The sequence below is a fragment of the Thamnophis elegans genome, chromosome 2 (genome assembly GCF_009769535.1).
Source record: "Thamnophis elegans isolate rThaEle1 chromosome 2, rThaEle1.pri, whole genome shotgun sequence".
NCBI lineage: Eukaryota > Metazoa > Chordata > Lepidosauria > Squamata > Colubridae > Thamnophis > Thamnophis elegans.
In genome coordinates this window covers 116,531,279-116,543,642 of record NC_045542.1, presented here as the reverse complement: position 1 = coordinate 116,543,642, position 12,364 = coordinate 116,531,279, and positions in this window count along the sequence as shown.

Sequence of the window (12,364 nt, the reverse complement as noted above, 5' to 3'; positions counted from 1 at the left end):
CCATTCCCCAGCCGGATGTTTACTTGACCTGCAAAAAAGAGATGTTGTTTACTGAAGCCTTTTGTGCCTCCTTTACCAGATCTAACAGTAGGGGTGAAAGGGAATCACCCTGGAAAATGCCTCGTTTAATTTCAACTTCACCCAGTACTTCTTCATTAGCTATAAGCTTCGTTTTTCAGAGGTTCATTGAAGTTTCCATGAATTTTTGTATGTTGCTGCTGATGTCAAAGATTTTCAGGCATTTCTTGATCTAGCTATGGGGAACTGAATCAAATGCTTTCTTATAGTCTATCCAAGCCATGAACAGGTTGGTTCGTCTTTTCTTTGAATTCTTTAGGATTAGTTTGTCAATCAGCAGTTGGTCCTTTGTTCCTCTTGAATTTTTGCAGCATCCTTTCTGTTCTACAGGAAGCAAGTTATTTCTTTCCAAGTATTCATAAATTTGGTTTGCGATGATACCAGTAAGGAGCTTGTATGTTGTTGGCAAACAGGTGATTTGCCTATAGTTTCCAGGATCCTTTCCTTTTTCTTTATCTTTTTGGATCAAAAATATTCTTCCAGTTGTCATCCATTCATCATTTTCAGGTGTTTTTAAGATCTGGTTCATTTGGGCTGCCAATCTTTTGTGCACACTTGTAAGTGCCTTTAACCAGAAGCCATGTAACTCACCTGGTGCAGGTGCACTCCAGTTCTTCACTTTTCTTGACTGTCTTTGCATCATTTCTTTTGTTATTTTCACATCTTCCATTTTATGCACTTTAATAGAATCCTCATTCTGTTTGATCCATTTTGCATTTCTGTTGTGCTTCTTGTTGTTTTCCCACAAATTCTTCCAGAATTTCAGAGCTTTCTCTTTATCAGGCTTTTCATTTGTTGTTACTCCATCTCCACTTTCTAAGCTCTTATAAAACTGGTGCTGATTTGTTCTGAACTGTGAGTTTTTCTTGAATTGAGTTATCTTCAATTCCAACCGAATTTTCCATTTAGGCTTCCTCTTCTTGCTTCTTTGGTTCTTTTGTATTTTCAAACCCAATTCTTTGATGGTTATGAAGGCTTCTGCATACATCAGCTGGTTTGTTTCAGCTAATGTAGTGGTTTGAATGGTTTGCACAGCCTCATTGACCTTTCTTAATTCTTGGCAAACGTGTTCTTTTAGCATCTTCCATTTGATGCTTTATTTTCTCAGCTAATTGAGCAACATCTGTTGGTGTTTGTTCTTCAGTACTTCCTTGTTGCGCAGTGGTTAAATGCAGCACTGCAGGCTGACTGCTAGATCAGCAGTTCAGCGGTTCAAATCTCACCGGCTCAGGGTTGACTCAGCCTTCCATCCTTCCGAGGTGGGTAAAATGAGGACCCGGATTGTTGTTGGGGGCAATATGCTGACTCTGTAAACCGCTTAGAGAGGCCTGAAAGGCCTATGAAGCGGTATATAAGTCTACTGTTATTGCTATTGCTATTGCTATCTTCATCCATTTCAGCATCTTCTTCCTCCCTTTCTTCCTCAATTTGCTTTTGAGTCTGCAAATCATTCTTGACATTACTTTCTTTGTTGGTATACTCATTAGTTGCTTTCTCTTTGATTCCTTTTAATTCTGCTGTAGTGAAACATTTGTGGCTTAGAATTACACATCTTTGGTCCATTAGCCTTTGTTCACTGATATCACAGTCTGTGTGGTTCACCTTCCAAATCTGATGCATTTGTTTTTGAAATCCACATTTTGCTGGCTCAGACTGATAGTAAGCTTTCATAATACAGATGTTTTCTTCCCTAGTCCAGATTTTTCGTATTATTATTATTATCATCATTATTACTATACAATTGTATCACAGCGGCCAGTTGTTTCACCAGATTTGGCATTGGTTACTAGTCGGGCCCCACCCAGGGGCCTAGGACGTCGTAACGTATTTTCTTAATATGCGTGCAGATCCAAGCAGTGCGGCTTTTTGCATTTGACTGATGGTGATTTTGTCAATTTTTAACTGTTTCAAATGTAATTCCAGTGCTTTTGGAATAGCACCCAGTGTGCCAATTACCACTGGAATTACCACTGCTGGTTTGTGCCATAGTCGTTGAATTTCGATTTTTAAGTCCTGGTATCTTGCGATTTTTTCATGTTCCTTCTCGGCGACCCTGCTATCACCTGGTATTGCGATGTCTATGATTGTGACCTTATTTTTCTCAACCAGTGTGATGTCTGGTGTATTATGCGCCAGTATTTTGTTGGTTTGTATACGGAAATCCCACAAGATCTTGACCATCTGATTTTCTGTGACTTTTTCAGGCTGATGTTCCCACCAGTTTGTTGCTGTTTTAATATTATAATTTTTGCACAAATTCCAATGGATCATTTGTGTTACTGAATTGTGCCGCAATTTATAATCAGTCTGCGCAATTTTTTTACAGCAGCTGAGTATGTGATCAACAGTTTCATCAGCTTCTTTGCAAAGTCTGCATTTGGCATCATCAGAGGATTTTTCGATTTTGGCCTTAATGGCATTTGTGCAGATAGCTTGTTCTTGCGCAGCCAGGATTAGTGACTCTGTTTCTTTCTTTAATGTACCTGTTGTTAACCATAACCAAGTTTGTTCACTGTCCACTTTATCTTTTATTTTTTCCAGAAATTGGCCATGCAGTGCTTTGTTCTGCCAACTCTCCATTCTTGATTTTATCACATCTTTTCTGTATTCTTGTTTCGTCTGTTGGGCCTTCAGTAGATTTTTGTTCTTTACTTCGATTAATAGATGTTCTTGACTTTCTTTTAAATAATCAGCCAGTGCATGTTTTTCTTCTTCAACTGTTTGCTTCACTTGTAATAATCCTCTGCCACCTGATTTTCGGGGCAGGTACAGTCTATCAGTATCACCACGTGGATGTAAACTGTAGTGCATTGTCATTAGTTTCCTGGTTTTTCGGTCCAAAAGGTCCAAATCAGCTTGTGTCCAGTTAACTATACCAGCTGTGTATCTTATAACTGGTATTGCCCAGGTATTTATGGCCTTGATTGTATTTCCACCATTCAATTTAGATTTCAAAATTTTCCTAACTCTGTTGGTGTACTCTCGCCTGACAATAGTTTTTACTTCTCCATGCTTGATGTTATCCAACTGCAGAATGCCTAAGTATTTGTAGGCTTCATTTTCTTTGCATTTAATTAATTGGCCATTGGGCATTTCAATTCCCTCACATGCAGTGATTTTGCCCCTTTTTATGGATACAGTGGCGCATTTTTCCATGCCAAACTGCATTGAAATATCGGTGCTGAATACTCGGACTGTGTTTGTCAATGATTGGATTTCTATTTCTGACTTTCCATAGAGTTTCAAATCATCCATATATAGTAAATGTGAAATTTTTTCAGCTTCTTTGGCTGTTTGGTAGCCTAATTTCATTTTTTTTAAGATTACTGATAGTGGGATCATTGCGATGATGAAGAGAAGAGGTGAAAGTGAATCACCCTGGAAAATTCCTCGCTTGATATTAACTATTCCGTAGATCTCATTCCCTACTGCCAACTCAGTTCTCCATTGTTTCATCGCCTTTTCAGTAAAGGATGTAATATTTTTGCTAATGCCAGTTGTTTCTAAGCATTTTATGATCCAACTATGTGGCAGTGAGTCAAATGCCTTTTTGTAATCAATCCAGACCATATTCAAGTTCGTTTTTCTGTTCTTACAATTTTCTAATATCATTTTATCAATTAGAAGCTGATCTTTGGTGCCCCTGCTCCTTCTTTTGTTGCCTTTTTGCTCTACTGGCAAGATGTTGTTTGTTTCCAAATAATCCATCATGTTATCTGCAATAATGCCTGTGAGTAATTTGAAGGTTGTTGGCAAGCATGTTATTGGTCTGTAGTTTTCAGGTGTTGTTCCTTTAGTTGCATCTTTCTGAATCAAGTATGTTTTTCCAGTTGTCAACCATTCATCAATTTGGCCCTTTTGTAAAATTTCATTCAGTTGCCTGGCCAATATTGCATGTAAACTGGTCAGATATTTGAGCCAGAAACCATGTAATTGGTCCTTTCCAGGTGATGTCCAATTCTTTACCTTTTTAACTCGATTTTTGACCATCTCAGTTGTTATTTCTAATACTTGCATTTGCTTGTTGCCAATGCTTTTCTCAAAGTCATGTATCCACTTTGCTTCCTTGTTGTAGTCCTTTGCATTTTCCCACAATTCTTTCCAGAATTCAACTGTGGCCTGTTTTTCTGGTTTTTCACTTTTGGTGTCACCATTTACATTAAGACTTTGATAAAAACGCCGTTGGTCTGATCGAAATTGCTGATTTTGTTTATATTGGATGATTCGTGCCTCATATCTTTCAATTTTTCTAGCTGTTGCTATTATCTGCTGTTTTACAATCTCTACAGCTTCATTGATGTTTCTTGTATCCAATCTATATCCTCTGATTAGCCGATCTATGATTTTGTTGTTTTTAAGCCGTTGCTCATGCATGTTCTTTAAGTTACTAGCATCTGCCCTTAATTTTTTGATTTTTTGTTCTAAACGGATTTTCCACTTTGGCTTTGATGCTTTTTCTGTTGTGTGACTAGGTACTTTGATTTTAATGCCTAGTTCATTAGTGACTATTACAGCTGCGCTGTACATTAACTGGTTTGTTTCCAAGATGGATCCCGGTTCAATTGTTGAAAACACTGCATTAACCATTTTCATGATAGGGGCCAAAATTTTCTTAGGCACAGTTTTTAGTGATGGTAAACGTTGCCTTTCCTCATTAAGCAGAAAATGCTCCATGATCTTATCCTTCAATTCTTTTTGTTTTTGAGTTAGTTCATCAGTTGGTTCAGTGATAACTGGTTCTAGTGGTGGTGATGTTATTTCCTCCCCGAGAGCTTCTTCTGGGAGTTCTACTATAATGTCTTTAGTTGTGTCTTGAATATCAGTTATTTCCGCTTGTGATATTGTTTTTTGGGTTTTGCAATTTGCCTGAATTTCCTCATGTTCAACTTCACTAAACACTTTATTCCGTATAATAAATCGCCTTTGATCTGCTAGTCGTTGTTCACTAACATTTGAATCTGGATATTGTTGTTTCCATAATTCATACATTCGCTTTAAATAGCCTCTTTTTTCTGGCTCTGAGTTGTAGTAACAGGCCATTATGGCACGGTTTTCATCTGCACTATATTTTTGTCGTTTTGTTGGCTGGTCCACTTGTAGCCCACTTGTCGACGGATGTCCAGGGACCCCAACATCCGCCGCGGCCCTTGTTAACCCGCGCGACGACCGATGCGGTATGGAATTCTTATTTGTTTTTTTCACCATATTGTATGGGTTGGCGGGGGGTTTTTTACGGGACCAGATGCCAACCTGACCCCAACCCTCCTCCTTTCTCATCCGGGCTTGGGACCGGCAACGGCCTTTGTTCACTGATATCACAGTCTGTGTGGTTCACCTTCCAAATCTGATGCATTTGTTTTTGAAATCCACATTTTGCTGGCTCAGACTGATAGTAAGCTTTCATAATACAGATGTTTTCTTCCCTAGTCCAGATTTTTCGTATTATTATTATTATTATTATTATTATTATTATTATTGCTACTACTATTACTACTACTACTACTACTACTACTACTACTACTACTACTACTACCACCACCACCACCACCACCACCACCCTTGGAGCAATACCTAAATGGCTACCTAACTATTTGAAAATAGTAATCAAGGCCAAATCCGGCGAAACAACTGGCCGCTGTGATACAATTGTGTTGTAATAATAATAATAATAATAATAATAATAATAATAATAATAATTCTTTATTGTAATGCACAACATATTGGTTGAATGAGATTGGTTGAGCCCGAGGGATGGGTAAAGCACATCATCAGACTTGAATCCCTTTGCGCCCACAAGAGATCTAAGTCCAGCCCACCTTGAATTCCTTATCTACCACCAAATTGCCGTGATGATTAGTAACTCAGATTTTTGTAGAGATCTTAAGTTTGCAATAAATCTTTATTTATCCATTTGAATTGCCTGGAACTCCTGATTTCCCTGACGGCTTGACACCAAGCCAGCATATAAATCCAATAAACCAAACCAAACCAAATCTTATGGCTAACTCTTGTGCTGTAGCAGATTTCACACCATAAACTAAGCCAACTTTAGGGTTTTCCATTAGGTTATTACAAGTTTCCTGAGAGCTCATGATGAAAAAAAATGGAACTCATTTTTTGAATGTCATGTCCTATGCAATACTAGCCCCTGCAGTGGTGGGAATTTTTACATGCTGTGACTTTTTTACCTGTCATGCTAACATTCCATGAACAATAGATATAACTATTTTTATATTGGGGTGCTCTGAGCCTATAAATTATTTCAAGAGTTTTCTGGATAAAAAAGTTTGAGAAAGGCTAAACTATAGTGACCAAAGTTATCATTATCCAGCCCTCCTAAATATATAGATGATAACTCATATTAACAATCCTATAGATTACATCAGGGATGGGTTCCTGCCTGTTCTAACCTCTTCTATAGAAGAGGTTCCACAAATCTACAGTGCCGTTTAGAACCGGTTGCAGCTCCCTCCCCCCACCCGTCCGCACATCATCAAGATGAAGAGCGAGAAGAGGAATTCTGGGAGTTGAAGTCCACAAGTCTTAAAGCTGTCAAGTTTGAACACCCCTAGGGTTTTTTTCCTAAAGGGCTAGGAGTATAAGGGTCTTGTAACTTGACAGCTTTAAGACTTGCGTGCTTCAAATGCCAAAGTTTCTGAGCCAACATTTTCGTTGCTAAGCAAGAGCTTTGTTAAGTGAGTTTCACCACATTTTACAAGTTGGCCATGCCCAACCAGTCACATGGCTGGAAAGCCACTCCCACCCGGTCACATGGCCAGCAAGTCACTCTGACCCGGTCACATGGCCAGCAAGCCACTCCCACAAAGCAGGCCACACCAACAGAAGAGATTCTAAAAAATTTTGAAACCCACCACTGGATTACATGGTGAATTGGCCCCCACTAGCTTGCCATATCGTGATGTGCACAAATTACGTGTACAGCACTGACCTCCAATTAGTCTCTTGATCCCAGGCTGCTAGAAGCTTTCTTTTCTTTTTATATAAGGTTGCTAGATGGTCTCCCCTTTACAATACTTAAATGAAACAATGATTGTTCTGCTGCCAGATGTTTGTCATTTGAACTTTGGTTTCTTATAACGTATCTTTGACTCCCTGAACCTGTTGCCTCCAGAACTGTTGAGGTACACTCTTCCTCATAGCGAGCAAGTCAAAACCTTCAACAGCTACCACAAAGCAACGACTTGAGATCATCCTCAAAAATAAATGGCACAGGAGAAACTTTAAGATGGAGAAGCATTGCAGATCAATGTAGAAGTGAAAACTTTGGCAGCTTATCCACTCATCTGATTGTTCTGGGAGATGGACAAGAGATAAATCTGCATTCTTGAAAGTGTGTGATATGTGTGAAGCAGTGTGGGGTTCAAATTTTTTACTACCGGTTCTGTGGGCATGGCATGGCTAGGTGGGCATGGCATGGCTAGGTGGGCGTGGCTAGGTGGGCATGTCAGGGGAAGGATACTGTAAAATCTCCATTCCCTCCCGATCAGCTGGGACTAGGGAGGCAGAGAATAGATTGGAGGCGAGCCCAGTCAGAGATGGCATTTACCGGTTCTTGGAATTACTCAAAATTTCTGCTACCAATTCTCCAGAACTGGTCAGAACCTGCTGAATACCACCTCTGGGGTGAAGGTGACTCTTCAAATAGCCCTTGTAATTGGGATTTTTAAGATTCAATGCTGTACTGTAAACTAGTAATACTGAGTGCAACTGATCCCACAGAGGGAATCACAAAAACCAATTGTCTACCTCTTGTCAATTTTGGGGTATATTTTACAATAATTGAAACACCCAGGCTTAAAATGCAAAGGATCCTAAAACCCAGAGCAGAGTGGTACCTTCTTCATGCAAAAGTGGGAGCTGATTTACATGTAGCCTAGTGTGTAAGATAATTCCGATGTTACTGATCTCAATACAGTTTCTCTCGACTGACATTTCTTACTTGATATCCAGTCCAGGAAGGCACGAAGCAAAGAGCCACATACACCAAATCCTCTTGCAACCATGCAAGATCAGCAATAACTCTCCCCTGCCCTTGAGATGAAAGCCTTAGGGAATACCCAAACCTGACCATTTGCTTTTAAACCACAAAACATCCGAGTTAAGATGGGGCAGGGGAAATGTAGGAGTGAAGGGATCTGGCTAATGCACTGCTCTATCAGATTAGGCCATCAAAAAAAATCAAACTGCTTCCATCACTGTCCAAAGAGAGACTCTTGCTTGTTGGTTAATATGATCGCAGCCCTGCCATTGGCACTCCTGGGAGAGATGGCCACTGTGCCTGCGATGTACAGCAGGCCGGGAGTTTAAAATCCTATTAGGCAGAAACTAACAGTAGCAAAAAGAAAGCAGGTATCCCCTAGTGGGGATTTAAAGATGTTTAGACCTAATTGGATTTTCCAAGCAGATGTCATTATTGTTAAACAGTTGCCCACTTGATATGTTCAAGTTGTTGGCTGTAATTGCTAAAATTAGCAGGTCTGCACTGAGCAAAGGTCAGTTGGTTAATACTGTGATTTTGTTTTTTATGAAGTAATTCCAAATGCTTTTATGTATTTCTGTTCTGCTTTTTGTGTGTGTATGTGTGCAGGCCAAGTGCTCTATAAAGTACTATCAGGCTGTTAATGAAATCATGTCTGGGCAAACTACTAGCACGGGGGATAAATGCATTTGAGCTGAACCAGCTTTGTGTGTTCATTATGGAGGCCTTCCTGCAAACAAGCCGCTAAATTCTGAACTGAAGGCAGAGTGATTTTTTTCCAAGTCAGGATGGCCCTGTCATTTGGACAAGGAGGGGATGTGGCCTGAAGCAGCCAATTTAGGATATTGTGAACAGGCAGGAATTTTCAAAATGTACTTTTAATCCTGAAAATATGAGATCCCCCCCCCCTACATTGGGAGACAAACTATAAAGCAAAGTAGAGGAAAATTGGCAACAGGTGAGAATCATACAGAAAGTTTGAATTATATGCCTACAGTAGATATTAAAGCATCTCACTCCCCGCTGCTCAATTAAAAGACACTTTCTCAGCCCCATAAATTGGGGGCGGGGAGCAAGGAAATAGCCTACAGGAAGTTCCTTCCACATCTACATCTACTTGCAACTGACTAGGCATCCAAGCAGTCTTGTAAGGGATGCACATGGAAAAAGTGATGCACATGGACAACAAGTCTTTTCCTCAATAATTCCTATTAAATATAAGGCCAACCCACTGAAGAGTAAGAGTAGCAATGGATGGAGGACTTGAGGATCTTGAATAGCTATGGCAAGCCTAAGCCTTAGCCCTTAAAGTACCACATCGAGGCCTAAGTCTACAACATGTATATCACCTTTGGTTATGTTCTCCTGATTAAAGTTGTCTAGATCCTAGACATTTAACTGCCATCCTCTGCAAATTTTACAGCTCTTTGGGTTCCTTTCTGAGATTGGCCAAGTATATCCATTTCATTTCAAAGCCCCCCCCCCATATATTTATATTAAATCATTATTTTAATGACAATTTTGCCACCAGTGCCTTTCCTTTAAAAAAAAGAAAGAAGGCTACTCATGGATTCTTTTTATTCAATTGCCAAAAAACAAACAAACCCGGTCCTAGAACACCTTATGCAAAATGACAGACACAGTACAAAAGAAAACTGGGCTATAGGAAGGGGAGAGAAGAGAAGAGGCCAATCCAGACATTAACTCTCAAAGTTAAATAATAGTTAATCATAACGATTGGATAAGAAATACTTCAGGAAGATAAAAAGATATATGGTCTCTCAGCATGACCACTGAAGTTCATGGCATTGCTTCCAATTCTCTTCTTCACCTCTTTTGTGTTGGAAGAGATACAGTTGATGAAACAGCCTGATGTGATGAATCTGGTATTTCAGTAAAGCTGAAGGAATGGCTTTTCAACTCCACTTCCTCATTTAGGTGGAATCTCAACCGTGGGTTAAAACACACAAAGCCAATATTTTAAAGGAGCCACAAGATCATCATCCACAGAGACTTCACTCCTCTCAGTCACTCTTTAGAAAGTCTAATTTAATTCATCTCTTTTTGAGAAGTTGGACAGCTGAACAGCGAAGCTCAGTCAGATTCTTTCATATTCTCCATTACCATTTTTCATACTGTGACAGCCAGCAGGAGATGGCCCCTTGGGACTCTTATCTATTTGGGAGGATTTTTTATCTCCACCCACTTCCTAATTCTTATCAGAAGACAGATTTCCATTTATCTTGGATTGTGATATTGTGACAGTAACTCTGTTGGGTAGGTTTGCAGATGGGATGGGGGAATAGTGATCCCCCTTTTGTAAGTCGATCTATTCTGGTGAAAATGAGGGGTGGTAGAGGGTGGGTTAGCTGTTGTGCATGAGGAAAAGAAGTGTGACTGTCCAAGGCCAGAAACACTACATGTTGGGGAAGAAACATCTAGAAGAACCAGTCATCTGTACAGGGATTTGGGGGGCATCAGAGTGTGTTGGCCCCCCTTGTTTGGGGGTAAGGGAGAAAGAGATTGGGGGTGATGGGTCTTAATACCATGCATAGCAGCACTGCAGTGGTAATGAGCATTGTGGTATGTGGGAGATAGGACATGCCACTCTTAGGAAAGGCAGACTCAGTGTATCATGCTCCAATGCTCAGCACCTAATCATTTGGCTGCTGCTACCAAATGGCCTCCCAGATCCATGAACTAATAGTGAATGAGAGTGGTGTCCTGGTGCATTGCTGAGACTAGGATGGGCATAGGGAGAGGGGATTCCTCTTGGAATGTGACTACCTTTCAAGTATGTGACAGCCCAGGGCAGGGGCGATGGAGTTTTTATGGTAATCCAAGAAACTCTGGTCGGCTTCCAAAGGCATGACTCTGCAGATAATTGGTTATGAGACTGATTAGCCTTTGTGTTGGCCAGATAATCTCTGTTAGCCTTGGAGTTCTCTGCAGCCACACCTAACTGTAGGGAGGAAGGGGCCAACCTACAACATGCAAACTAGAGGGTTTTCCTGAGGCTGTGATCCATGGTTCAACTGAGGCCTTAGTTGCTGCTGGAAAGAGGGAGTGGCAACGGTCTTGAATTTGATTGCCTGTAGGTGGAATGTCTCTTATACATCCCAGAATACTCCAATTCTCAGAGGAAATTTGGAAGATAAAACAGAAGAAATGGCTAAAGTGCCACTGGCAGAACACACACACACACACACACACACACACACCATAGGTAAGAACATTTTTTCAAGATTTTCTTGTGTTGATAAGAGTAGGAAAACATAATTATTTTTCCACTCTTATCACATCTACAGATAGCTATCCAGTAGCAATGATTCAGTGTCTCCTGGGGAATGAGGGGACAAAGAAATATCTGCAGGGCTGCTGTAAATATTATTATAGGCACATATCAGTTACATCACTCAGATCTGCTCTTAGTTGGATATCAGCTTGTGTAAGCCCTTTGGCGTTGACTGAGGCACAGTCTAGGTTGAACACGTGGGAAGAGTTTGAGCCTGTTGGTCTTAAGTAGATAGAGTCCACTTGTATATTAGATCTATACCTGTTCTCTCCCCATGTCCCACGGTTGGTTGAGGTTCCCAGGAGAGATTGTGTGGTTGAATCCAACTGATGGTCAATGCATCTTTGAGGGAGGGAAGGATCCCTTTACAATAACAAAACTCCATTGATCAATTAAGCATGTTGTAGAAACAAGATCAGTAAGGTATCATCAGCATAAAATAATAAATGATTTCAGGATTCTCTGCTAAAATAACTAGTGCTATGCTGTCTCCCCCAACTCTTCCCATTCAGATGGACCATGGCTCCTCTAGATGCCAGGAAAAGGTCAATTTCAGCTCTGTTATTTCATAACTTTATCACCAAGAACTGAGCGTGGACATTCCACGTGCAAAATCTAAGCAGAGAGTTCTACCAGCCATTGTAGTGTAGCAGTTAAGTTCTTGGTCTTGAACTGCAAAGACCTAGCTTCAAACTCTGGAAGCTCAGTGGGTGATTTCGAACATTTACTTACTCCAACCCAGAGGTGATATTCAGCAGGCTCTGATCAGTTCTGAAGCGCTGGTAGCAGAAATTTTGAGTAGTTCAGAGAATTGGTAAATACCACCTCTGTCTGCCCCCATCCCCATCTATTCTCTGCCTCCCGAGTCCCAGCTGATTGGGAGGGAATGGGGATTTTGCAGTAACCCTCCCCTGGAATGAGGGAGGGGAATGGAGATCTTACAGTATCCTTCCCCTGCCACTCCCACCATGCCACACCATGCCCCACCACTC